This window comes from Rhinoderma darwinii, chromosome 9 (genome assembly GCF_050947455.1).
Source record: "Rhinoderma darwinii isolate aRhiDar2 chromosome 9, aRhiDar2.hap1, whole genome shotgun sequence".
NCBI lineage: Eukaryota > Metazoa > Chordata > Amphibia > Anura > Rhinodermatidae > Rhinoderma > Rhinoderma darwinii.
The window spans coordinates 85,414,352-85,441,701 of record NC_134695.1 but is presented as its reverse complement, the minus strand read 5'-3'; the positions used below and the strand labels follow the sequence as shown (position 1 = coordinate 85,441,701).

Below are 27,350 nucleotides of genomic sequence, written 5' to 3'. Positions count from 1 at the left end.
ACTGTCCTCTCCGATCGCTGTAGTTTAACCCCTTAAATGCCGCTGTCAATTGCGACAGCGGCATTTAAGTGATTGATACAGAGGGAGGGGGCTCCCTCTGCACCCCATTGCCCCCCCCCCGCGAAAAATCGCGGGGTTCTGATGGTTGCAATGGCAACCAGGAAGCCTAGCAACGGCTTCCTGGTTGCCAGGTACGGGAGCCTATTAGATCCTGCCCAAGGCAGGACGTAATAGGCTCAACTGTCAGTTGTAAAGTGACAGTTACAATACACTGCACTACATCAGTACATACAGAAGTAGTGCAGTGTATTGTGCAGGGGATCAGAAGATCAGATCTTCCAGTCCCCTATTATGTGTAAAATAAAAAGTGAAAAAAAAGTAAAAAAAAAGTTTTCGATAAATAAATAAATACAAGTTTTACGTAATAAAAACAATAATCGCCTTGTTTCCCTGATCAAGCCCTTTATAATTAGAAAAAAAATGAAAAAAAAAGACAAAAACTAGACATAATAGGTATCGCCGCGTTCGTATCGGCCTGACCTAAAAAAATATCATATTATTTATCCCGCACGGTGAACACCGTAAAAAAAATACCATAAAAAACAATGGCAGAATTTCCTTTTTTGGTCACGTTGTTTCCAAAAAAATGGAATAAAAAGTGATCAAAAAGTCGCGCGTAGCCAAACATGGTACCAATAAAAACGACAGTGTGTCACGCAAAAAATGTATGTACTCCGCACAGATTACATATGCCCCCACATTATAAACTGAAACACCAGTAAAACACTAAACAAAACTACTACCAAGCAAAATCTGCGCTCCAAAAGCCAAATGGCGCTCCTTCTGGGCCTGGCAGTGTGCCCAAACAGCGGTTTATGACCACATATGGGGTATTACCGTACTCTGGAGAAACGCTTAACAATTTATGGGGCGTATGTCTCCAGTGGTACAAGCTGGGCCCAACGCATTGGGCACTGAAATAGCATATATGTGGAAAATGTCAATTTTCAATCTGCAACATCCACTGTGCACTAATTTCTGCAAAACCTTTGGGGGTCAAAATGCTCACTACACTTCTAGATGAATTCCTTGAGGGGTGTAGTTTCCTAAATGGGGTCACTTTTCGGGAGTTTTCACTGTACTGGTACCTCAGCGCAATGCAACATGGCGTCAAAAACGAATTTTGTAAAATCTCCACTCCAAAAACGAAATTTCACTTTTTCCGTTTAGACTCTTGCCGTATGTCCAAATAGCCGTTTACAACCACATATGGGGTATTTCCGTAATCAGGAGAAATTGTGTAACAAATTTTGGGGTGTCTTTTCTCCTGTATTCCTTGTGGAAATGAAAAATTCTGAGCTAAAGCTACAGGTTATATTTCACGGACCAATTCTAATAAAATCTATAAAACACCTGAGGGCTCAAAATGCTCACTACACCTCTAATTTAATTCTTTCAGGGGTATAGTCTCCAAATTGGGATCACATCTGGGGAATTTCTACTGTACTGGTACTTCAGGGACTCGCGACATGGCCCCCAGAAACCAATTCAGCAAAATCTGAGCTGCAAAATCCAAATGGTGCTCCGTCCCTTCTGAGCCCTGCCATGGGTCCAAACAGCAGTTTATTACCACATATGGGGTATTTCCGTAATCAGGAGAAATTGCTTTACAAATGTTGAGGTGCTTTTTCTCCTTTATTCCTTATAAAAATTAGAAAATTCTGTGTTTTTTCCAAAAAAAAGTCTCTTTTCATCTTCACAGACTAATTCCAATAAATTCAGCAAAAAACCTGTGGGGTCAAAATGATAACTATACCACTAGAAAAATTCCTTGAGGGGTATAGTTTCCAAAATGGGGTCACTTTTGGGGGGATTCCACTGTTTAGGTCCCTCCAGGGCGTTGCAAACGTGACACGGCACTGAAAACCATTCCAGTAAAATCAGAGCTCCAAAATCCAAATGGCGCTCCCTCCCTTCTGAGCCCTGCTGTGGGTCCAAACAGCAGTTTATTACCACATATGGGGTATTTCCGTAATCGCGAGAAATTGCTTTACAAATGTTGGGGTGCTTTCTCTCCTTTATTTCTTGCAAAAATTAGAAATTTTTACGTTTTTCCAGAAAAAAAGTAGATTTTCATTTTCACAGACTAACTCCAGAAAATATAGCAAAATACCTGTGGGGTCAAAATGCTAACTATACCCCTAGATAAATTCCCTGAGGGGTGTAGTTTAAAAAATGGGGGTCACTTTCGGGGGTTTCCACTGTTTTGGCACCACAAGACCTCTTCAAACCTGACATGGTGCCTAAAATATATTCTGAAAAAAGGAGGCCCCAAAATCCAAGAGGTGCTCCTTTGCTTCTGAGGCCTGTGTTTCAGTCCATTAGCGCACTAGGGCCACATGTGGGATATTTCTAAAAACTGCAGAATCTGGGCAATAAATATTGAGTTGCGTTTCTCAGGTAAAACCTTCTGTGGTACAGAAGAAAATGTATTACATATGAATTTTGTAAAAAAAAATGAAATTTGAAAATTTCAGCTCTACTTTCCTTCAATTCCTGTAAAACGCCTAAAGAGTTGAAACACTTTCTGAATGCTGTTTTAGATACTTTGAGGGGTGCAGTTTTCAAAATGGGGTGTTTTATGGGGGTTTCTAATATATAGGGCACTCAAAACCACTTCAGAACTGAACTCGTCCCTGAAAAAAATCGCTTTTTGAAATTTTCTTAAAAATATGAGAAATTGCTGCTAAAGTTCTAAGCCTTGTGAGGTCATAGAAAAATAAAAGAATGTTCAAAAAACGATGCAAACATAAAGTAGACATATGGGATATGTTAATTGGTAACTATTTTGTGTGGTATTACCATCTGTTTTACAAGCAGATACATTTAAAATGGGAAAAATCATAATTTCTTCATATTTTCGCTAAATGTTGGTGTTTTTCACAAATAAGGAATGAATTTATCGACCAAATTTTTGCACTAAACTAAAGTCCAATGTGTCACGAGAAAACAATCTCAGAATCAATTGGATAGGTAAAAGCATTCCGGAGTTATTACCACATAAAGTGATACATGTCAGATTTGAAAAAATGGGTCTGGTCCTCAAGGCCAAAATGAGCTGGGTACTCAAGGGGTTAAACATGTTCCATACATAGGGTGGAAGGGAAGTAATAACAGTATTTGGCGCCACAAAATGACTGCACTTTTGCCACCCCCAAACCAATAATCAGATGCCCTGACTTCCTGCTGAATACCATGACAAACTTTGGCGCCTGCCCGGACTACTCTGTGGGTAGTGACTTGGGGATATCAGCAGCCATATCTCCGTACGAAGGTTAAAAGGTGAACATCTGATTTCCCTTTGACCCCGCACTGCAGATTAACCCCACGCCAAATCTGTTGACAACACAGGGGGTTCACACCACCCTATGGAGGCTTCGTGGCAGACACCATCTCTACAGGTCTCATGGCACAGTCAAAGCAGTCATGGCTCAGTTAAGAACAGAAGCCATGACACTAATGTAAAAAGAGCTTAAGCCTGGGCCTAAACATACTTAAGCCACTGCTAGCCAAAATGCATGATTTCATAGAGTTGCCCTATGCCCGATGTTATAATCACAGCAAATCTAGCCCCTGAAGAGGCTGCTGTTCTGTAAAGAATCTCCAAACCAGAGATTCACATTAAAGCTCACAGAGAACAAATAGACATGTTTAAGGATACAACCTAAAGGCTATGGAAACCTTTGCTGCCATATTTTTGTATGTAATATATGCATTTTGTGATACTAAGCCCTTTTATAATATTCTTTTATTAAAAATGTTGCTTTGTTTCTGTTCTACAGCTTCATCTTACCCTAATATTTTTTAAATCGAAGTTGATCACTTCGATTTTATCAGTATTAGGGTTAAATGAGTTGTCAGATGCACACAGGAGCCGCTGTCAGTCGAGCCGTCAAATCAGCTCATTGACGGATTTGGTTGACAACACCGTTCTGCAGCTTCTATGTACAGAGGATACATAGAAGCTGCAGAACAGAAACAAAGCAAACATTTTATTAAAAGCATATTAGAAAAGTACTTAGTATCACAAAATACATATATTAAAGTCCGTCTGTCCAGCCCACTGATGGATTTGGCAGACAATGCCGTTCTGTAGCTTCTGTGTACAGTATACATAGAAGCTGCATAACAGAAACAAAGCAATATTTTTAATAAAGTTGTATTAGAAAAGTGTTTAGTATCACAAATGTCATACATTACAGAAAAAAAAAAAAAAAGGGCACCAAAGATTTACAACCAAACAGTATGTTGTGCCAGGTACTTGATCTCAAAGTGCTAGGTTGTTGCTTACATATAGTTCTTATATCTAAATTCTAAAACATATGTGAAGACCACAAACCCTGATCACCAAATGAGATATACTTTCTTCTCTTCAATTAGTGTCTATAAATGACAATCCTCTGCCGCCATGAGAAATCTCCCCATCCTGCACTCTGTTTTGCACCTGAAACCAAACTGGCGCTCTGGAAAGCTAGGGTCTCACATATTAAAAAAAAAAGGTTTCACATAAACCTGTACGATACCCCAGCATTTATTTCCCTTGTTCTTATCTAATTCCATGACTACTGCGTTTCTCCCTCTCTGCTTCACTGGGCTAATTGAATATCTAAACAAACTAATTAATCACAGAAATTCGTAAAAGACGGACAGGTCTGGAGAGGTGATGTTCATCAAACCCCTCAATTTGTTTTTTAATCCCTGCAGCAATTTATTTGCTGACGACGCACATTTTCCTCCCTTGAAATTTCCTTGCTACGGCCAAGGTTAACCGTATACAGCCTCATTCACTATTTATGATTTTGCATACAGGAGAATTTTTTTTATTTTTTTTTCCTAGTCAGAGAATCCGAGAGCATTAATCAAAAATAATGAATAAAATGATCCGTCTGACAATTCACATAGCCGCCTAGGTTTCAGGAGAATAACGAACTAACTTTATTAATCAACAGTTCCTGATTAATTGTTACAAAGTGTCATCCATAAATTTTTCTCCATTTTAATAATACTTGCTGAACACTAACAATATCCCCAGTGATTTCAGATTTATTGAGGCCTTGGCATGCAGGAGAGGGGTGGCAACGATCTCTAAAGATGACATTATGCTAGATGGCACAGCACTCCAGCGTTGCTCTGAGTTATGCTTATGTGAACCCCTCTTCTAAACGCACCCCGTCTTTTATTATGACCGGTTATGATCTATTCCCCCTTTGCTGCCTAAGTCTTCAGATGACAACCTGTCCCACTTTGGAGACAAATTTAAAGCCCCATCCTGTGCTTGACTCCCCAGGTCTGCTTTTATGAATGATAAGGTGTATAGACACTACAACCCATTAAAGATGACAGTTTCACTTTTCTACCCTAATTACTCGTTCCTGCCTATTTGGCATTTTCTTAGAAAAATTTGTTGAATAATGACCGGCATTAAAATGGAGGCTCTTAAGAATTTATATGCAAGGTTTAATTTATCATGTACTTTCCTTATCTCCGAGTAGAATTTATTTCTGTGTCTCTCCCTATGACAGCGTACTCGTTCTCTTAAGGGTACAGGGTTTTAAAATGGAGCACTGTTTAATCATAAAGTGCTGGGGTCATTTTCTCTGCGATATATGTTTGTTTATTGAATGTGCTGGTTTGATAGAAGGTAATCAGTACTAATTAAATGTGTTCTGACTTTTTTTTCTTATTTACAGTGACTGTTACCAGTAGATTTTTGTGTAACATATACATTTTTTATTTATTTTTTTGCTAGACCAAAATTATTGTCATAGATGCAATCAGTTGGTTTTGTATATACAGTCTTTTTTCTAATATCACAAATAGCAAATATCTACAACAATAATTGTTGTGTCTACAGTCATTGATTATATCCAAGCTAGTGAACTGCTTCAAATTACCAGACATCTCCAAACATTTACTTTGGTTGCTTAAAGGGGTTTTCCACTTTCTCATAACTGATGACCTATCCACCGGATAGGTCATCAGTATATCATCGGTGCGGGTCCTAAACTCGGACCCCGCACTGTTTAGCTGCTCCGGTTGCCTGCGGGCACCGGATGTTATGGCACATAATACTATGTACGGAGCCGGAAGCAGTTGGCTCCGTACATAGCACAGCGGCCGTGCTGCAAAACTGCAGATCTGTTCGTGTACATTTGAATAGGAGAAGAGCTGCAGTACTGCAGCTCGGTCGCTAGTCCGTGGCCGGAGCAAACTGCTTCCGGCATGTACGTCCGATGCACGGAGGCACCGGACCAGCTGATCTGTGCGGGGTCTGGTTGTCGGACTCCCACAGATCATGTACTGATGACCTATCCGTCAGATAGGTCATCAGTTGTCTAAAGGGGTTGTCCACTACTGGACAACTGATGGCCTATTCACCAAAAAGGTCATCTGTATACCATCGGTGGGGGTCCGACACTGCACCAGTCAGCTGCTTTGGCTCCTCCGGGCACCAGATGTCATTGCATAGAATGCAATGTACGGAGCCGGAACATTGCATAACGGGCGTGCTGCAGAACTGCAGCTCTGCTCCTTTTCCTTTTGAATAGGAGCAGAGCTGCATCTCGGCTGTTATTCCGTGACCGGAGCCATCTGCTTCCAGCATCGACGTCCGGTGCCAGAGGCAGCCGTAGCAGCTGATCGGTGTGGGAACCGAGTGACGGACCCCCACCGATCGTATATTGATGTATAGGTGGATAGGGTCATTAGTTGTCCGGTAGTGGACAACCCCTTTTTTTCTTCTGAAATGCAAATGCGTCCCAGAAGAACCTATTCCTATTATTGCGGCCTGTAAAATGACTTGACGTTTTTTTTGCAGTCCAGACTCCAGGACAATGCACAGACCGTGGAAACTGTTGGCCCATAGTATAGAATCTGCATACTATCTGCAATTGCGGATATTATGCGGATGGTAATGCACGATCATGGGCATGCAGGGCCGCCCTTAGGATAGATGGCGCCCTGTGCGAAATGAACTTTCGGTGCCCCACCCCATCATAAAAAGATGCCCCATAAAAAAAAGTATAATGTCCCCCACAGTATAATGACCTATATAGTGCCCACACACAGTATAATGCCCCTTTAGTGCCCCTATACAGTATAATAATAATATTTAATAATATAACATATTATAATCCCTTCAAGGACACAGTATTTTGTCCTCTAATTGTGCCCACACAGTATTATGCCCCCTAAGTGCCACACACAGTATATTGCCCCCCCTGTAGTACCCCTACACAGTATAATGTAGGCTTAGTGGCACCCACACACTGTAATGCCCCCTCCCCCACAGTGTAATGCCCCCCTCCCCTGGTTGCCACACACAGTCCCCCCTTGTAAATAGTGCCCCCCTGTTGATGGCGCCATACAGCCTCCCTGTAGACAGTGCCAAAATCCCCCACCTCCTCTTGAAGACTATCAGCCCCCCACTAACAGTAAAATAACCATCAGCTCCCCGCTAACAGTAAAATGACCATCAACCCACCACTCACAGATTCCCACTGTAGATAGTGCCACACAGCCCCCTTGTAGGTAGTGCCACACGACCCCCTTGTAGGTAGTGCCACACGACCCCCTTGTAGGTAGTGCCACACGACCCCCTTGTAGGTAGTGCCACACAGCCCCCTTGTAGGTAGTGCCACACAGCCCCCTTGTAGGTAGTGCCACAAACCCCCTTCCCTTGTAGGTAGTGCCACACAGCCCCCTTCCCTTGTAGGTAGTGCCACACAGCCCCCTTGTAGGTAGTGCCACACAGCCCCCTTCCATTGTAGGTAGTGCCACACAGCCCCCTTCAATTGTAGATAGTGCCACATGACCCCCTTGTAGGTAGTGCCACACAGCCCCCTTGTAGGTAGTGCCACACAGCCCCCTTCCATTGTAGGTAGTGCCACACAGCCCCCTTCCCTTGTAGGTAGTGCCAGACAGCCCCCTTCCCTTGTAGGTAGTGCCACACAGCCCCCTTGTAGGTAGTGCCACACAGCCGCCTTTCCTGTAGATAGTGCCACTGTAGCTCCTTGAAGGAGCGGAATCCACTATGGGGATTCCGCTCCTGGAGCGCTCCGATTAATGTCTCTGTCCATATATGGACAGTGACATCAGGGGCAACTCCTGAAGCGGAATCCCCATCCACAGCGTTGACGCTGTGACCGGGGCTTGCACTCCAGGAGAAGCCCCTGTCGTCTGTGTACATTTATGGACAGTGACGTCAATGGCTTCTCCTGGAGTGGAATCCCTGGTCACACAGTCAGCAACGCTGTGGACGGGGATTCTGCTTCAGGAGTTGCTCCTGATGTCACTGTCCATGTATGGACAGAGACATCAAGTGCTCCGTCTAGGAGCGGAATCCCCGGCCACGCGGGTCATTCAGGGTCCTACAGCGGCGCTAGTAGATAGCAGAGCAGGGAGATACCTCATGCCCGGTGTAGCCGCAAGGGCTGCTACAGCGGTAGCGATGACACGGAGTGAGCTTCTGAAACAAGCAGGGGAAGGGAGCGAGCACTGCGCCCCATTCCACCAGCTGGAGTGATGTGCCCTATGAAATGACACAGGTCACACACCCCTAAGGCCGGCCCTGTGTGCATGAGGCCTTATGTGGAAAACAACTGGCTTTTCCGTGTGGAATCTGTGAGAATAAGGGTATGTGCACACACACTAATTACGTCCGTAATTGACGGACGTATTTCGGCCGCAAGTAGTGGACCGAACTCAGTGCAGGGAGCCGGGCTCCTAGCATCATACTTATGTACGACGCTAGGAGTCCCTGCCTCTCCGTGGAACTACTGTCCCGTACTGAAAACATGATTACAGTACGGGACAGTTGTCCTGCAGAGAGGCAGGGACTCCTAGCATCGTACATAACTATGATGCTAGGAGCCCGGCTTCCTGCACTGAGTTCGGTCCGGGACTTCCGGCCGAAATACGTCCGTCAATTACGGACGTAAATAGGGTGTGTGCACATACCCTAAGTGTCATGCAACACATTCTTGCCGTTTTTTTCTGCAACATGTGAACAGGGTTACAGAAATCCCATTTATAAGCATCGGATGCGGATTGACCTCAAATCTGACACATGTGAAATCTGCATCGTGAATTTTGGTTGAGCAAATGTTTACCTATGGGGTGAATTGCGAGACTTACAAGACCATATTGGGAAAAGCTGAAGCTGCATCTCAGTGGATACTCAGACTTTGAAGTGTGAGCTGTGGGACAGAAGTTCTTTGTTACTGATCTATCCCTTGCTGCCCTTAGTTAGGATTCAGGGCAGTGAAAGTGCAGTGTGATGAGACCCAAAAAAAGAACAAAGATGCCAAGATGACAACCCAAATGGCACATCAACTAAAATAGATATACAACTAATAGGGTGACCCTTTTTGTGTGGCTCAGGTGACCCTTTTTTGTGACCTCTGACTCCCCTCCCCCCTGCCCCAAACTCCATGCCAAATAAAAAAATCCTGGCACACCAGATATCTATCCTCATAGTAGAAATCAATTATAGTAGATAAACAATCTTAGTGTTACATTTAAAAAACTCTTGCATTTTATCAGGGCTTGACAAATCCCTGGATCCAGGTAGTGAGATGTGTTTAACTTTTCTGTGGTTATGACTTTGGACATTCTTATTCTAAGCCCATTAAGAAAGCCTATTTGGCACCTAGAACCCATTGTCCAAATGCATCTATAGCAAATATGGAGGGTCAGAGGGGTATACCCCGCACAGGATCCCTTTATAAGCCAGAATGAACAGTCGGCCGGTGGTCATATCGGGTCAATGCATTACAAAGACGGCCATTCATTTGAATGGCCGACATGTAATGGTGCAATGGAAATGTGTGACTGGCCTTAGCTTCTCTGGGTGAAAAGCTGATCACTGGGAATAAGCTGGACACGTGGTGATTGTAGATTCTTTGTGAAATGGAGTTATTTTCATCAGACAACTCATTTAACTGACTCTTAAGGTTAATAGGATTGTGTCCCTCCTATAAGTGAGTATGAATTCGCCGTATTTATAACAGATAAGTATTTTTACTCTTAGGGCTCATTCAGACTAGCATGAATCACATCCGTATGACGGGCGTTAAAACAACGGCCATCACACTGACTCATGTATTTCAATGGGGCTGTTCACACAACCATTTTTTCAACAGAGCGTGTGAAGGGTCCGTGGAAAAATAGGACATCTCCTATTTTTTTGCGCTTCACACATCCCTCTATAAACTCTAGTCTATGGGGGATGCGCGATAATGCGTCCCGCACGGGTGCAGTTTTTCACGTCCGAGGTTGTCCAAGTTTGTGTGACTGTAGCCTTATACTTTCAGGCAAAAACTAAGCCATGTTTGAGAATCTGTGTTTTAAATAGAACCCATTCTATTTATCTGCTTCTTGGTGTTTTAAATTCTCCAGTGACTGGATAACTAATTTCAAACACAATGCCTAGCTAAGGTATGAACGCATTCAATCTTCCCTGCATCCATCAGGAGTCCTATTATTTAGAATTTGAGTGTACCTAAGGGTGTGTTTTGCATGTTTGTTCTATTACCCGTGCACATCCATATATTATCTACTTTACTCTCCTTTTAAATGCTGAATTTAGAATCCTGTATCTGGAGTTCGGCACCATCTCCAAACTTCTATGGATATTAAAGTGCCAGGTACTGTCCTAGGAAATAAACCATTATGTAGAGCCTAAAGGTCCTCTTAAACGGCCCGTTCAGGGCCGTGTAAACAAGCGCCGATCAACAAGACTGCTCGTTGATGGGCGCTCGTTTGCTCCTTCCATAAGGAGCTAATATGGGGACGAGCGCTCCTTACTCCGATCGCTCGTCCCCATACATTATCATGTCGGCTTTTGTTTGGGAGATGTGCTGATAATACTTTGAATTTTTTAAACGATGTGCTGAAAATACTTTGAATTTTTTAAACGATACCATCAGCTGATGAACGAGCGTTTGCTTGTTCATCTGCTGATGGCTGCCCTGTTTACACAGGGCAATCATCGGCAAAGAGCGTTCTATGAACGAGCGTTTGCTTGATAATTGGCCCATTGACCATAGTAACAAACCAATGAGAGCGGCCAACTATTGTATGCAATGTTGGGAGAACTTCTTGTGGTACCTTCCTGACTGCTGAAGAAATCAAGCCATATTTTCTGTTACTATTATGTAAAGATTTTAGCTTTATTGGCCCCAAAAGAAACGTGGCTGAAGTGCTATCTGGTATCAGTGTTGTAAAAAAAACTGTAACATAAGCTCTTTCTGTTGTAGACAAACATGTCTGGTCATCATATACATTAGGTAGCAGTCGGCTTCTTCGGCCTATAACTATATCTCCCAACTCCTCATAAATATGCTTGTTTATTTTAAAAGGTAGGGGGCTTATGTGGCAGCAGTCACTCCTCTGGGGGTTCAAAAGGATCGGGCATGCTGAAATCCAACATCTGCCATCAAGGGACTGTTGCCCAAGCTCACTGAAACTGGTTTGTCCGACTTTAATCTATTGTGCGTATCCAGCTTTATTCAGGACTCAAATAATTTCTTAAAAGAAGATATTTTATGGGATTGAAGAAATAGGGATTCTGTTTTTAAAAAAAAATAAAAAAAAATAAACATTCACATGCGCTACCAGACACAACACATGGACAAGAGTGGCGCTGTTTTTTTGGGAAATATAGCATCTCCTCGGGCCAAAACAAAAACGTTCTATTCTTCCCCCCACCGCTCGTATTGGTCCATCCAGTGTTATGACTAATCCACGGTGATCGTGTCATGCAAAGACACTAGACTGCAGTGACATTTTGTTCACAGGGCTACCCCATTGCATTATTGGACGACACAGTCACTCCCAAATATACTTTTAGTTGGACAGCCTCCGATGAGAGAAACACAACTAAATAAAATAATAAATATTAGAATTAAGAGGGGATTTTAGTGCTATATAGACTGTTCCACTGTCATTAGGTTTAATGTTAGCATGTACACACACAAATCAAACAATGCACATCGAGTATTGGTCTACCGAAAACAAAATATTCTGCTGTTTTGGACTTTCTATGGAGAGAATAACAGAATTTTAGTTTTGATAAGAAAGCAAAATAAAATATTGTATATGTATATAGGCTGCAGGCAATAACAGCTGAGGTTTCAGACGGCGAGATTTTATAAATTGATGTCTTCCAGCGATACAAAGTAACTGAAAATACACGTATCCGTCTCGATGAAAAATGGCACATGTGACAACAGGAATCAGTGTCAATCAAACTGACAAGTGACGATTCAAGCAGAGAATATTAACAACAGATTGCTGAGAATATCATGCATGCTTTGTGTTTTAATCACTGTCATTATTAATTCTCAGGAAATCCATTCAAATTGGAGTAAACGAGTTGTAAGTCATTAGCGGCTGCTTTTGTTTTATGTAATTGACAATTGAGATCCACAGATCAAACAATATTTTTATTTCCAATATAGAGATTATTACCGGTGTGTTGAGTTCACATGTGTTGTATTGTATCGGGTGCTTATTTTATTATGGTTATGTGATCATCTATGTGTCTTTATAGACCTCCTAAGTACATTTCATGAAAAGTCCTAAATTAAAGTAACACTAAACCTACAAATAAATAATAAAAGTAAATAGAAGATACATGTTCCCATACTGTGTGTCAATTTGTAAGATTTTCTGCATGTTCCTGAAACAAATAGTTTTGCAGAATTCATGCAGAGAACACAGGGGTTGATTTCCTCCTGATCTCTTCCATCTTAACCTGGTTAACAGCTGAGGGGATGGAGCTTAATAAAAGGGGAAAGGCTTATATATTTTTGTGTCCTACTGCAGACAGAGCAGAGGGAGGAGGCTCCTGCTGCAGCCAGTTGTCTTAGGCTATGTTCACACGGGGTATTTTGCCGAGTTTTTTGACGCGGAAACCGCGTCGCAAAACTCGGCAGAAACGGCCCGAGAACGCCTCCCATTGATTTCAATGGGAGGCGTCGGCGTCTTTTTCCCGCGAGCAGTAAAACTGCCTCGCGGGAAAAAGAAGCGACATGCCCTATCTTCGGGCGCTTCCGCCTCCGACCTCCCATTGACTTCAATGGGAGGCAGGAGAAAGTGTACTTCTCGCTGTTTAATGCCCGCGGCGCTCAAGGGCCGCGGGCGAAAAACGGCGCGATAATTGCCGCGAAAATCGGCGTGCAGGGAGAGGAATATCTGCCTCAAAGTTCCAAACTGAATTTTGAGGCAGATATTCCTCCCCCAAAATACTCAGTGTGAACATAGCCTTACAGCCAGGAACAGTATTGTGAGGAGGAGGGGGACAAATCGCTGATCTCCTGGAACATACAGAGCCAAATTATTTATGCATTTCTCAGTTCTAATTGCAATATGAGACAAAATTGAATGAAAAGGAGAGGAGATTAGAGGAAGAACTGCGGAGCAAGGGATTTTTTTGTTATTTTTCGATCTATAGTATTCCTTTAAAGCAAGATTCAGACAGCGATTTTTAGGTACAGGTGCTACACATTTTCTGATCTTAAATTGGGAGAACAAATGCATGTAAAAAAAAATTCGGAGCCTATCCTGATACATAAAGATAGATATTTTAAGAATCCATTTTATCCTTGTTAGTACACTAACATAGTAAGTTTGGAAATTTAGGGGAAATACATTTTTGGATAAATTACCTATCTCCAGGAAAATTGCAAACATAATATAATTGCTCCAATCCGGCATCAAATGAACATAATTAGGCTCTGTTCACATCTGAGTTGGGGTCCCGTTCTGACGTTCTGTCGGAGGTTTCCGTCAGAACTGGACCCTGAGCAGACACAAACTGACACAGATGGAAACCAGAGGTTTCCGTTTCCATCACCATTGATTTCAATGGTGAGGGAGCCGGTGCCGGTGGTTTCTGTTTGTCTCTTTTGTGCACCGGACCCGTCGTTTTGCCGGAAGCAATAGCGTAGTACGACTATAACAAAGCGGTGGGCGCAGATGACATAATGATGTCAGCGTGACATGATTACGTCATCTGTGCCGCAACACATTGTTGTTGTGGATGCGAGAGGCGCCAAGTACCAGTAAGAAGGCAGTGACGGGACCGTTTAGCTCGTCGTGGGGTTGTGTTAGGTGAGTTTTTTTAAATTATTTTTATCTGCTTCTCTCTGCAGTCTACCACAGACGGCTATAGTTAATTCAAGCAGGTGGGCAGCGTAAAGCACCTGGCGGCCAAGTGGGCCCCTACAAGAGAAGTGGGCCCCGGCACTTGCCCGGGTTCGCTGGGTGCTGGCCCTGGTTACTGATCCCTGTGCAGCGCTGTAGAATATGTTGGCGCTATAAAAAAATACAAACAACAGTAATGGGGGGGACACAGGAACTCCATTCTGGCGTTCGGGCTCTGTCCGATCTATTAGTTATCTCTTATCTAGCGGATAGGTGATAATGTGTAGAAACATGAATACCCCGGTAAGTGACTGCATGCAAATCATTCTGAAAGATTTTATCTTGTTAAACCATAGTACATGTAAAGAGATTTGCAGGAATTGTGGGGTCACTCAAACACAACAGGGGGCCTGGGGAACAGGATTTATCTAATGAGGGACAACTATGGCTGAACATTAGTATAACATGGCGAGAGAGAAAGAGAGAGAGATGACAGCTATCTAAGGTCTATGGCCAGCTTAAGAGCGATCTTGCAATCTAGCTACTATATAAACATTATGGACGCTTGAAAACAATAGGGACATGAAAGATGATACTGTTCAAGGCCAAACAGTTCATAATATTATACACACGTGTGGGTGTCTACATTAATGCATGTCTACTTTTTGATTGTAAATGCTAGTAAGCATGGTTTGGCCTCTGCCAGACAAAGTAGTTAAGATGAGCTCAAGAGTTCATCTCATTTATGACATTTGTTTACAAGACCGCAAAAAACACCCAGAATGTGAAGTACTGACATATTAACCCCTTCCCCCTGCTTGCATTCTGGGCCCTAATGACCAAGCCATTTTCTAAATTTTTCCATTGTCACATTCGAAGAGCTATAATTTTTTTATTTTTGTGTAGACATAGCTGTTTAAGGTCTTGTTTTTTGCGACACGTCTTGTAGTTTTTATTGGTACCATTTTGGGTGAAGATGCGACTTTTTATCACATTTTTTTAAAGTCAGGATTAACAGAAAACAGCAATTCTTCCATAGTTTTTTTATTTTATTTTTTACGGCGTTCACCGTGCGGGTTAAATAATGTAATCGATTTATAGTCGGGGTCGTTACGGACGTGGCGATACCAAATATGTGCAACTTTTTTGCTTTATTGTGGGTTTTTTTTAAATAGTAAAGCAGTTTGTAAGGGGAAAAAGTGGGTTTTTCATTTTTTTTTTTTTCACATTTTTTTAAATTAACTTTATTCAACTTTTTTTTACTTTTATACTAGTCCCACTAGGGGACTTCACTATGCGATCCTCATTATAATACACTGCAATACTTTTGTATTGCAGTGTATTATTGCCTGTCCGTTTAAAACGTGACCTAGCAGGCATTCATTACAGGCAGACTTGGGGGCCTTTATTAGACCCCCGGCTGCCATCGCAGACACAGACACTCGGCGATCGTATCGCCGGGTGTCAGTGAGATGAGAGGGAGCTCCCTCCCTCTCTCCAAAACCACTCAGATGCGGTGCTCGCTATTGAGCACCGCATCTGAGGGGTTAAACGGTTGAGATCGATACTAATATCGATCTCACACGGTAGAGCAGGGACGTCCCCAGCCCTCAGCTGCCTCTGGCAGCTGAGAGCAGGGAGATTTCACGGCTCCCTGCTCTGTTTACTTTATTCTAATGCAGCGCCGTGGAATAGCGGCGCTGTAGAATAAAGCCCATTAATGACCGCCGTGAAAAGGCTTATCGGCGGTCATTAAGGGGTTATGAAAAAATGTAATGTGATTATTAACAAGAGCCAGAGAGTTTGCTTTCTAGGGTAAAATATAAGACATGTACACGATATAGAAAAAAAGAGACTAATTATGGTTAAGAATTAAAACAAAACACATGGACCCTGGCCTAAATATAGCAATAGTGACTTTTCATTAATATACTCTGGAATGTCAACTGGAAGGCAACACAGTGAGACAGGACACCCTATATATGACACAATTACCTAATGTTAAACTAATAAAAAGAATTTCACTGACATAAAGCCTAAGTAATAATATAACATTTTCTATGCCTTTTCTTCAAGAATTGTTCTAATCCTGTGTGCTCAACCCAGACAGCTGAGGCTGCGCTTAAAAGTATTCAGGAGAGGTATGTACCTTTTCCATGCAGTTACATAAATCCTTCTTTTGGTGATTTATCATGGTAAAAAATGATAGCTTTTAAAATGTGAAGTTTAGAAGTGATACTGGGCATGCTACAGGGCTGCGATTCATTATACTAATAAAATTCCATAAAGTGAAGACTAAACGCTAGAGGGTTTTGTAACTTGCAGACAAGAACAATGACAGACACATTCTATATCTCTCAATAGCAGGCAGATATTATCAAGCGAGACAAAGGGAACACAATGTATGACAATCATTCACTCCTCATCGTGTAGAGATTTGTAGCGAGCCGCTAAGTATTCTTTCCCACAAACGCCATGTTGTCCTAAGGCTAGACAGTGAAGTTGTATTTTCTTTGAAAATTCAAGGGCACTTGGTTTGTTTCTATTTATCTGAAAAATTGCTTTATTTTTATGGCAGTGGCTATTATCCCCATTCGGAGTAGTAGAAACTTTTATTACGTATTGAACTTGGTATTTTCTTCTCTGTTTGTGTGTGTGCTCACTGGCATCTTGTGCTTGGCACCCGTGCAAAGTTTTCAATAACGGATGACATAGGAGGTAATGAGAAGTTATAGTAGGAGAATGTACAGAAGACTTTTAAATAATGTATGGAGAGGAGTGTGTTCTGTGATTTAGAGAGTCTAGTTATGCGCTTATTCTTTCACATCATAATGGAGAGAAATTTTGCCTGCCTGATGCACTTTAGACAAGAACAACATTAACCTAGTACGTGAGATCATTCATACTGACCACATACATAGGCATGTTTGGTAGAAAGCCAATTAGAGAGTACAGTGCCATAGAAACCTGTAGCAAGGTACAAACGAACAAGTGAAGAGAGAGAACCAAACAAGGTTCAGACTGGAACAAAAATCACCATAAGAACGGTGTACACTGAGCAAACATCCAGTCTCAAAAAATGGATCAGAGAAGGGACAGCACGCGTCACCAAGATCCGTGGCTAAAAAATAAAGATTTCTTGTGTGAATAATGAGTGGGTTTTTTGGAACTTTATATTGATGACCTATCTTTTGGATAGGTCATGAATGACATATCGGTGGGGACTGACTCCTAGGACCCCCAATGATCAGCTGTTTGAAGAGCCATAGCTTTTAGCGTATGTACGTAGCTGTGCCTGGTAAGCAACGAAGAGACCGCAGCGCCCCCTCCAATCAGCTGATTGTGGGGGTGCCGAGAGTTGCTCCGCCACCGATCTGATATTGATGTCCTATCCTAAGGGTATGTCATCAATATCAAAGTCCCAGAAAACCCCTGTAAAAATACAATGCGCAAAAAGGAATCAGCATTTTATTCATATGGTACATGTTAATGCTGGTCATTACAATGTTACATCTGTTTTGTGAAAGATTCCAAGAAAGCTCAGTATAGAGATGTGAAAAAGATTTGTACTCCGATCCTGATGAACGCAGCTGTTTTACGGCTCTGTTTTATAATAGGGCAGCCATGAAGGTTCAAGAGTCCTCTACTGTACCCGACTATACCTATGAACTCTCCTTAGAAAAGGAGAATATCTCCGTATACACAGAGTCGAATGTAGTCTTTATTATAGTGCAAAGATGCTGTACGGCCCTCTGCCTTATGCATGCCGCCTAATTCCCTTCCCAATCTCCACTGCTCCTCAGGGTGGTTATACAATGTACAAAGGAGAAGAACAAGTATACGAAAAATTCTTCACCCTCATAGTAACAAGTAGCGCACATGGACATATTACAGCTCCATTAATGAGGACATATACACTACATAGAGAACCTAATTATAATTTAATACTAAGCGTATAGATTTTTCTTTGTGTCAACCCTGCCACAAGCTACTTCTTGTTCATGATGACGTTTAGATCATGCTGATGACATGTCAACTGACCATGGCGGATAATCATGGATCCTGCAATAGCGAGTTATTCATATTGATGTCCCCATGGTAGGCCACGATTGGTTGGCAAGTGCACGTGATCATAATATGGTATCCATACTGATGACATGTCATCAAGTACAGAAGGAAGCATCAAATATAAAATCTATTAGCTTAGAGGAACACATATTAAGGCAGAGGACCCCATTTAGGTTAGAAATAAAGGCAAGATGAATTACTTTAAATATACTGTATTAAGCTACTTTATGGGTAAACTTCCTACTTTAAAGGGGTTTGCCCATTATGGACATTTATGGTATATCCACAGGATATGCCATAAATGTCAGATGGATGCGGGTCCCACCTCTGAGATCCACACCGATCTCTAGAACGGGGCCCCCTAAACCCCGTTCTATCTTTTTCATTTCCCCCTGGCTCCCGGGCCACTTCCTGATTACATGGTCGGAAATTCAGAGAACAGCGTAGCTCACTGAGATACGCTGTTTTCATAACTCTCATAGAAGTGGATAGCAGAGGTGGGACCCGCATGTGACATTTATGGCATATCCTATGCATATGCCATAAATGTCCCTAATGGGCAAACCCCTATTAAATATAACCATATACAGAGTAATCTTGCTGCATGGTAAGTCAATTGGATAACTCTACTGAGATTATAATTGCAGTAGACATGATTAAATCCTGTACATATATTCATTAAGTTCATTGCCCCTGACGGGTAGAACACCGTAGTGCTATTCAACCTCATAAACAAAAAAAGAAACCTGTCGGATCCCCTTATCAGTCAGTGGTATCCATTACCAAGTAATTCTGTCATTTTCGTCATGAATCCTATAAAAAAGGACGGCATGGGGCCACTTTGGACAAAGCCTAAGAAATAAGCTTCCTGTATTCTTTACAGATAAAACAGGTTATTTTTTTTCTTTTTTGCAGGTAATCATGTGGTTGAAGGCAATCTTAGATGTGTAGCAAAGTGATATATGGCATTTTAGCTTTGTTCAGGCCGCATTTATTCCAGGCAGGCACACTTTATCTGCATTCTTACAAGACACAGAGCCCTGTCACTCAACCTTCTTGTGTAGTTGGGCTGTCTGTGACTCCGCAAGCAGGCGACCTGCACGCACGCTGGGTTTAAAGGAACAGTTGCGATCGCGTTGGCCTTGATTTGATTTTCAACCCCATTTCTTTCCCATAGAGTGAATTCTCGGTGGAACACATTTCTGCTGATAAAAAGCAATGTTGTCTTTATGGCAATCTTCAGACATTTATTGATACCATGATTTTAACAACCTTCTTTTGTACGGCTGAGACGACGTCCCACAGCAAAAGTATTTCTATGTGATATTTATGCAAAAAATAAGCCATAAAAGTGACAAATAAAAAAGCCAAGTTTACTGTAAGACCTTGTGTATATAAAACTTTATACACTCAAAAAAGTTTGACTGCCCTGTGAAAACGATTTAACTTGGAATATATTACTTAGATGTGCAAATCGGATCAAAACAGAAAATTTATTTTTCAATGTATTATTGCTCTGTTCACACTTAAAGGGGTTTCCCAGTTTTTAAAAATTCATCGCCTATCCTCAGGATCGGTTGGGGTCTGACTCCCGCCGATCAGCTGTTTTGAAGGGGGTGCAGCGCTCGTACGAACGCTGCTTCCCCTTCATTTCTACTTGCTTACTGTGAATCGTTGACACAGATATTGCGGCAATTCACAGTATTGCAGCCTCCTCCCATTCACTATTGTATGAGCGCTGAACCCCGTTCAAAACAGCTGATCGGCGGGGGTCCCGGGAGTCAGTCTCCAACCGATCAGCTATTGATGGCTTATCCTGAGGATAGGCCATCAATTTTCAGGGACTGGAAAACCCCTTTAAATGCTGTGCACAAGTCTAGAGTGCAAAAAAAACAAAAAAAAACTTGTTGTACCCATTCAGCCTCTGCTGCAAAACTAATCCTTTAAAAAACATGACACCAATCTAATCAGAGAAATGTTTCAAACTTTAGCTAACCTTCATCTTTCTTTTTCATTTTAAAGCTTTATGGCACACCCAAGCTCTCCTAAAACGTATACAATAAATTTTAAAATCTATAAAAGAGTGGAAAAGTGATGTGCTGCCCTTTCTAACAAAGAAAACTAAATAAAAGTGGGGTGTGACTGGTCGCTTTGGGCACAACACCGTGTCTGCATTGATTTTTTTTAATGAGCTCCTAATATTATATATTGGAATCATGTGATTAAGAAACCGTTAGAGAAGGTAATAAAAGGTTGTCACCAAAAATACTTTTAGTTGGCTGGAGGAGACATCTAAGCCATCTATGACACCCCCCCCCCCCCCCCAAATCCACGATGAAAGAATAAATAAAAATTCAGCTTTTTTCACGTGCAGGTTAGAAAATGAAAACAGTGATGTGATTGGTTCCAATGAAAATTTCTGTACTACAAATGTAGCACTCTCCTGTGATAAAATTTTGAATATTACAGAAGTTCTATGAATTTTGACATGTGATGAAAATACACAGAGACGATCCGACAACAAGAAGCGCTCAATACTGAACGAGATTCTGAAATGCTGAGAAGAAGGAAGTATCATGTTCGTCACTCACGCTCAGCTGGTGAGATCCACAAGATCTTGGTTGCAGCACGTAGGGGGGTCTGTAGACTGGCAGATATCTAACTAAAAGCGCCACTCCGTCAAACATCTTCCTGTGTACTGTATGGGCACCAAAACTCTCTTTAGAAAAGTTTCACCAGCTGTGAAAACTGAAGGAAGAAAACCAGATTATCTCACTGTTGAAAACTATGTAATAATAAACAAGTTATAAAAAGTCATATTTTTACTTTTGGTGGACTGTGGCCCGTTTTTCAAGCATATTATATCTAAGGGGCAGTAATTAAATTGGATTTTTTAATTTTATGTAAATAAAGCTTAATCATTATATAAATAATAGTCCTGTAATTTTCAATTATATTGTAAATGTTCTGACTTTAATACATTGAACAATATGGCGTTTTGGGCAGAATGCCATATTTATGAAGTACCTGCGCCATTTTCACACATGTCAGAAACAGTGAGTGGGGCTTTAGCGTTGCATCAAGTGCAACTGATCTGCCAAGGTTTACTGACACCTTTGTACTTAGGATAGCGTGGAGAAACAATATTAGGTCCAACCATCTGGTGAATCTGCATTGGAGGAGGGAATAGCGCGCTGCTCGTAGGATGCGCCTATATTCAGAAATTCTTTATTTGTGTTTCAATTCCTTGCCTCTATCAAGATTTTGGTTTGGAAAGTTAATTGAAACATAATAGTTTACACATAGTCTAAAAGCTCGTACAAACCCAATACTTAAGGGGGCGTGGCCAGCAGGCGATGGCGCCGGACGCATAAGCTGAGAGCTCCGCGCCCTGCCACGCAGATCCAGCAGCCTACAGCGGGGAAAGGTGCCTCATATGGGGAAAAAAAAAACCCAAGGGTCTAGACTCACCCCTGCAGCACAGCACCAGGTCGCCGCCGCTCCACCAACGATCGACGGCTACTTTCTTCGGCGGCAAGCCACGCCGCTCCCTCAGCCTCGGCCATCTTGGACAGCCTCGTGTCGGAAGGAAGGGGAGATGTCCGAGCAAGGAGAGGAGACAGTGCCCCACGTACAGGGTAAGCTGAATAGCCAGATGGCTAAAGTTCACCCTCCCAGCTCCCCTAAGCTGCCCTCCACCTCGTCCTGTGAACAGCAGGGAAGGGGATCCCCTATCCCAGGAGCAATGGAGGCCAGGCCACGAGGAGCATCAGCTCAGTCAGAGGCCCCAGTACACTTGCTTGAACCACCAATGTCACAGCCCTCAGCACAAATGGCCCTGCAGATTTGGCCTGCACCTAAACCTCAACGGCCCACGATCCAGCAGCCGGGGAGGGGAGACGATCTGGGGGATACACCATCTTTGACCCCCTATGCCCAGGCCCCTGTATATGCCTCAGATTCTGACCTGGAGGATTCAGCCTCACTCCCCTCAGATGTGCCCCCTATGTGGAGGGAATGTTTCTCACAGTTGTCCACTAAAGAGGACTTTAAGAGTATGATACAAGAAGTGAAGGCAGCTTTTCGCTCAGAATTGGCGGGAGTGTTGCAGCATATACAGCAGATTGCTACGAGGGTGGAGGCTCTAGAAGATGACCACGATGCCACTAGGCGCCATGTCTCTGTGATACAGTCTTCAGTGTCCTCCCAGCTGGCGTCCATTAGAGATATGCAACTGCATCTAGAGGATTTGGATAACAGAGGTCGCCGTCATAATATAAGGATAAGGGGCATACCGGAGCCCTCGGGGTCTGAAGATCTTCCCATCGTGTTAGAGACTATCTTTAACAACCTTTTGGGTGCACCCCCGTCTAATCGAATACCGCTTGACAGAGAGCATAGAGCACTGAAACCAAAATCCATTACATCTCAGCCCAGAGATATCATCTGCTGTGTCCAGGATTTCCGCACTAAGGAGGATATTATGCTTAAAGCCCGTCAGCGTAAAGACCTGGAGTATGCCGGTGTGCCGATTCAGTTATTCCCGGATCACTCCTGGATTACGTTACAGAAAAGACATCTGCTTCGTCCGCTTCTCGCAGCCCTGCGGGACCACAATATTATTTATCGATGGGGGTTTCCGTTCTCCCTTACAGCCCGAAGAGATGGTGTTTCTGCAACCCTGAGGTACCCAGGGGATTTGCCTCATTTCTGTGACTCCCTTGGTATACCAACGCCCAAGATGCAGAATTGGGAGACTCCTTTGCCGCCTTCGTCTCCACCTCCAGTCTGGCAGTCGGTTCGAAATAAGCGGAGGACCTCTCCAAGACGACAGTCTAACCGAAGTTCACCGAGACCTGATTTGAATTGATGGACGCTGCGCAGATACACGGCACCTCCGTAATATATGTGAAGGAGCCTGGTCACCCATACCAGCTGCTCCCTTCGCCAGTTGCACTATCCTAGGCTAAAAATGCACTCAGGATTATATTTCTGATTTTATGTTGCTTCCCTTTAATTCGTTAACGTAAATTGTGGCAGGGCGCGATTGGCCGGGATACACTTGGCTCTTTCACCCCCCTTTTTGGTTTTTTTCGGCCTGTACGTATTTATACGTACTTTTGTACTAGGTTCCTCGACTGTTGAGACCCGACCTCCTTTTTTGATAGGGGTAATTTGTTTTGCAGTTCTCCCTCTGTTTTTAGAGAGAGTTGCAAAGGGTAATATTGTATTACCAGTTTTCTTTTGCTTTAATATCACCCGCCCCAGGGTATAGTATTCTCCCTGATAGTATTTTCTGAGTGTGTTTGAAATTCATTGATCTCATGCATTTCTCTTTGTTCTCACTGCAGATATGTGTATTGTCTCCTTGGTACGTCTTTACCCCAGTGTCTTTCCCTTCCCTCCTACTTTCATCCGAAATAACACCTGAGACGACAGTGAATCCTCCAAGAACCTCCAAGGTAGAAGGACGCCATAGAACACTGCTTGCTTTGAAACCGACATGGGACTGGCCCCGACATAACTGTGAGCTGTATACATCCGCACTTTCCACATCCTTCTTTGCTCTTTCATACATCTTTGATCATGGTTAAATTTGTCACACTTAATGTCAAGGGTCTCAACTCCAATGTGAAGAGACGCTTGCTTCTCAGGGAGTTGAAATCGCTTGGAGCGGAAGTCGCTTTTCTGCAGGAAACACACTTAGATTCATCCGGAACTTTCCAATTTGCCCGAGGGGCGTATCCTGCTGTGTACTCTGCCTCGTCAGGTCGCAAAAGGGAAGGGGTGGCCATTTTGATAGCAGCTTCCTGCCCCATACAAGTTCACACCTCACATCTAGATCCGAAAGGCAGATATGTTATAATAGAGGGGACTTTGTTTGGACAGCCCATTGTTTTATGTAACGTTTACTCCCCTAATACCGCACAGATTCCATTCCTACGTAGACTCCTCTCTAAACTCCAGAAGCTTCCTAGGGGGGCATGGCTGGTGGGAGGAGATTTTAATGTCCCGTTCTCCACGTCCATGGATAGGGTCTCTCTTACACACGCTACTCCGACGCCCACCCTTACAGGACTTTCTACACGTTTTAGGCAACTAATTAGAGAGCATCAGCTCTATGATTTGTGGCGAGTGGATCACCCAGGTGATAGGTCCTATACCTTCTTCTCCCATACGCACAGCACTCATACGCGCTTAGATTACTTTTTTGGTAATGTCCCTGCCCTCCGTGCGCTCCAGGGGGCGAATATAGACCCCATCTCTTGGTCAGACCACGCACCAGTTTCTGTGTCCCTGCAAATAGGGAAACCAAATACGAGAATATGTCATTGGCGCTTAAACGAAACTTTGATTAAGTCCCCTGCTCTTAGGGACAGCCTGGCCGGACATATACGGGAATTTTATGCACTTAATGAGGCATCGGTTCCTTCTGTATCCACTCTTTGGGAGGCGCATAAGGCGGTGATGAGGGGGCAATGCATAGTAATGGGATCTAGATTGAAAAGAGACTCTAGGGCCAAGCGGGTGGCTCTCCATCGGACAATTACTAAGTTGGAGAGAGAAATGGGGATTAAACCGGCGGTCCCGACACTACGGAAATTGATAGAGGCTAGAGCACAACTCAAGGACTTAGCTATGAAGGGGGTAGAAAAGTCATTACTATACACAAAAAGGAAATATTACGACAAAGGTAATAAGGCGCACTCGCTTCTGGCCAGACTATTGCGGGATCAGGCGACTGTTCGTACTCCACAGGCAGTTCGGGATAAGGCGGGCATACTCCAGCATCACCCAGACACGATAGCCACACTTTTTCATGACTATTATAAATCCTTATACCACTTGCCGAATACCTTACCACCTGATCCGGCTCGTCGGAGGGAAACGCTGCAAGCATATCTCTCTTCCTGTGCTCTCCCTAGACTGAAAGATGAGGAGCTTTCATCCCTGAATGCCCCGATCTCTGCGGAGGAATTGTTTGATATATTGAAGGACCTCCCTAGTGGTAAGGCCCCTGGACCAGATGGCTTTACATATGGGTATTATAAGACCTTTGCGGAGATCTTGGTTCCACGGATGGCTTCCTTATTTAATGAATTCCTACAGGGTTCTCCCATCCCTCAAACATTCCTGCATTCTCATATCACGCTGATCCCTAAACCGGGTAGAGACCACGCAGAGTGCTCCAATTACAGACCCATAGCCCTTCTGAATTCGGATCTAAAAATTTTCACCCATCTTCTAGCTAATAGACTCAATGTTTGGCTCCCTTCTTTGATTCACAAAGACCAAGTGGGCTTTGTGCCTCTTAGGCAAGGAGGAGACAACACACGAAGGACCCTTGACCTCATTGATGCCCTCCAAAAGCAAAAGGAATCGGCGATCCTTCTTAGTCTAGATGCAGAGAAGGCGTTTGACCGCTTGGGATGGCCATTTATGTTCGAAACTCTAAATTCATTTGGGATTTCGGGCCCTTATTTGACAGCACTGCGTGGTCTCTACTCCAAACCGACAGCGGCAATTAAACTCCCACACTCCACCTCCCCTCCGTTTCAAATCTGGAATGGTACACGTCAGGGGTGTCCCCTATCCCCACTTTTATTTGTGCTATGCATCAAACCTTTAGCAGCTCAAATACGGAAATCCAGTGATATAGCGGGGGTCCAGATACAAGATAAAGAGTTTAAGGTTTCCCTGTTTGCAGATGACGTCCTCTTGACTATCACTAAACCTCATACCTCCCTCCCTAACCTTACTACAGTTCTCCGTAGGTATGGGAGGCTGTCAGGGTATAAAACTAATACATCTAAAACGGAAGCGCTTCCTCTTCATGTCCCACACCAGGAGCTCCAGCTACTCAAACACAACTACACCTACAACTGGAAGGAAACCTCCCTGACTTACTTAGGAGTTCAACTCACTCCCTCCTATACGTCGGTTTACAAGGCTAATTTCCCCTTTCTGTTTGTAGAGCTACGTCAGCTAATGGCCAGGTGGGATCCTCTTCCCATGTCATTTTTTGGGCGCATAGCAGCGGTCAAAATGACCTTGCTCCCTAAATTACTGTACTACTTTGAGACTTTGCCGGTAGCAGTACCTATGAAGGAATTGCGGGCCATGCAGTCTTCTATCCTCAGGTTCATATGGCACTCCGGCAGACATTGAATTCCGAAATCAGTTTTATTATCGGGTCGATCTGCGGGTGGGCTATCGGTCCCTGATGTGGTGAAGTACTACTGGGCGGCACACCTCCGTCACATACCCAGCTGGGTGTCTTTAAGGGCGTACAATAAATGGACCAAAATAGAGAAGCTATGGATGGCCCCGGTCCACCCAAACTCCCTGTTATGGGGCGACCCACTGGTAATGCCGACTGCATCTTTATTGGGTCCCATGAGATTTCAAAGGGAGGTGTGGGAAACCTGTAAAAACCGCTTTCATTTGGCGACGGGTTGCCCGCCCTTGACTTCGGTACTCTACACTCCCACTATTCCGGGGGGCACTACCTCCCGAATAGTCCGATTGTGGACGGGAATTGAGGTATTTCACCTGGCTGATATGGTTGATCCCCACACGCAAGAGCTTCACCCGTTTTCATACTTTCAAAAACATCATAATATTCCCTCCGCTGCGTTCTTTCACTATCTTCAGGTCAGACATTACATGCAGCAAACTTTTAGATCCACGCGGGTTACTGCACCTACAAGCTTCGAAAGGTTATGTCGGTATGCTACCACCACTAGGGGGCTTATCTCAGCCATTTATGCATTATTGCTATCCCCGGAGGGTTCCCCTCCGCCTGGGCATAGATACATGTTGAAGTGGGAGGCCTTACTGAATAAATCCATCCCTCTCTCATTGTGGCAGATTATTTGGTCGCAAGCAGCTAAAACCTCCATCTGCACTGCATATAAGGAAAACCAATATAAAATCCTTATGTTTTGGTACCACACCCCTGCCTTTCTGCATAGATTCCCTTAGATCCTCTTCATTACCTCCTGAATGTTCCCCCTAGGTCTTTGGGGAAATCACCAGCTCGACTCTTTCGACACTTTCTCACAGCCGCTAAG

The 27,350-nt window shown here is 43.4% G+C and overlaps 1 protein-coding gene and 1 long non-coding RNA gene across 6 annotated transcripts in view; one reads left to right on the top strand and one right to left on the bottom strand.

The window, feature by feature from the left end:
* Positions 1-21,144, top strand: part of LOC142661122 (uncharacterized) — a 59,396-nt gene extending 38,252 nt beyond the window's left edge. Inside the window, exons 2-3 of the long non-coding RNA XR_012850647.1 lie at positions 16,285-16,349; positions 20,746-21,144. This is a non-coding gene — a long non-coding RNA (uncharacterized LOC142661122). The remainder of the gene's footprint in view (positions 1-16,284; positions 16,350-20,745) is intronic.
* The window catches only part of TSHZ3 (teashirt zinc finger homeobox 3), a 265,339-nt gene that overhangs the window by 210,015 nt on the left and 27,974 nt on the right, over positions 1-27,350 (bottom strand). Inside the window, exon 3 of one of the 5 annotated variants that reach the window (XR_012850642.1) lies at positions 20,868-21,024. The exons of the other annotated variants lie outside the window; for them this stretch is intronic. The gene's annotated coding sequence lies outside the window, so the exon portion shown is untranslated. The remainder of the gene's footprint in view (positions 1-20,867; positions 21,025-27,350) is intronic. 5 annotated transcript variants of the gene reach the window in all.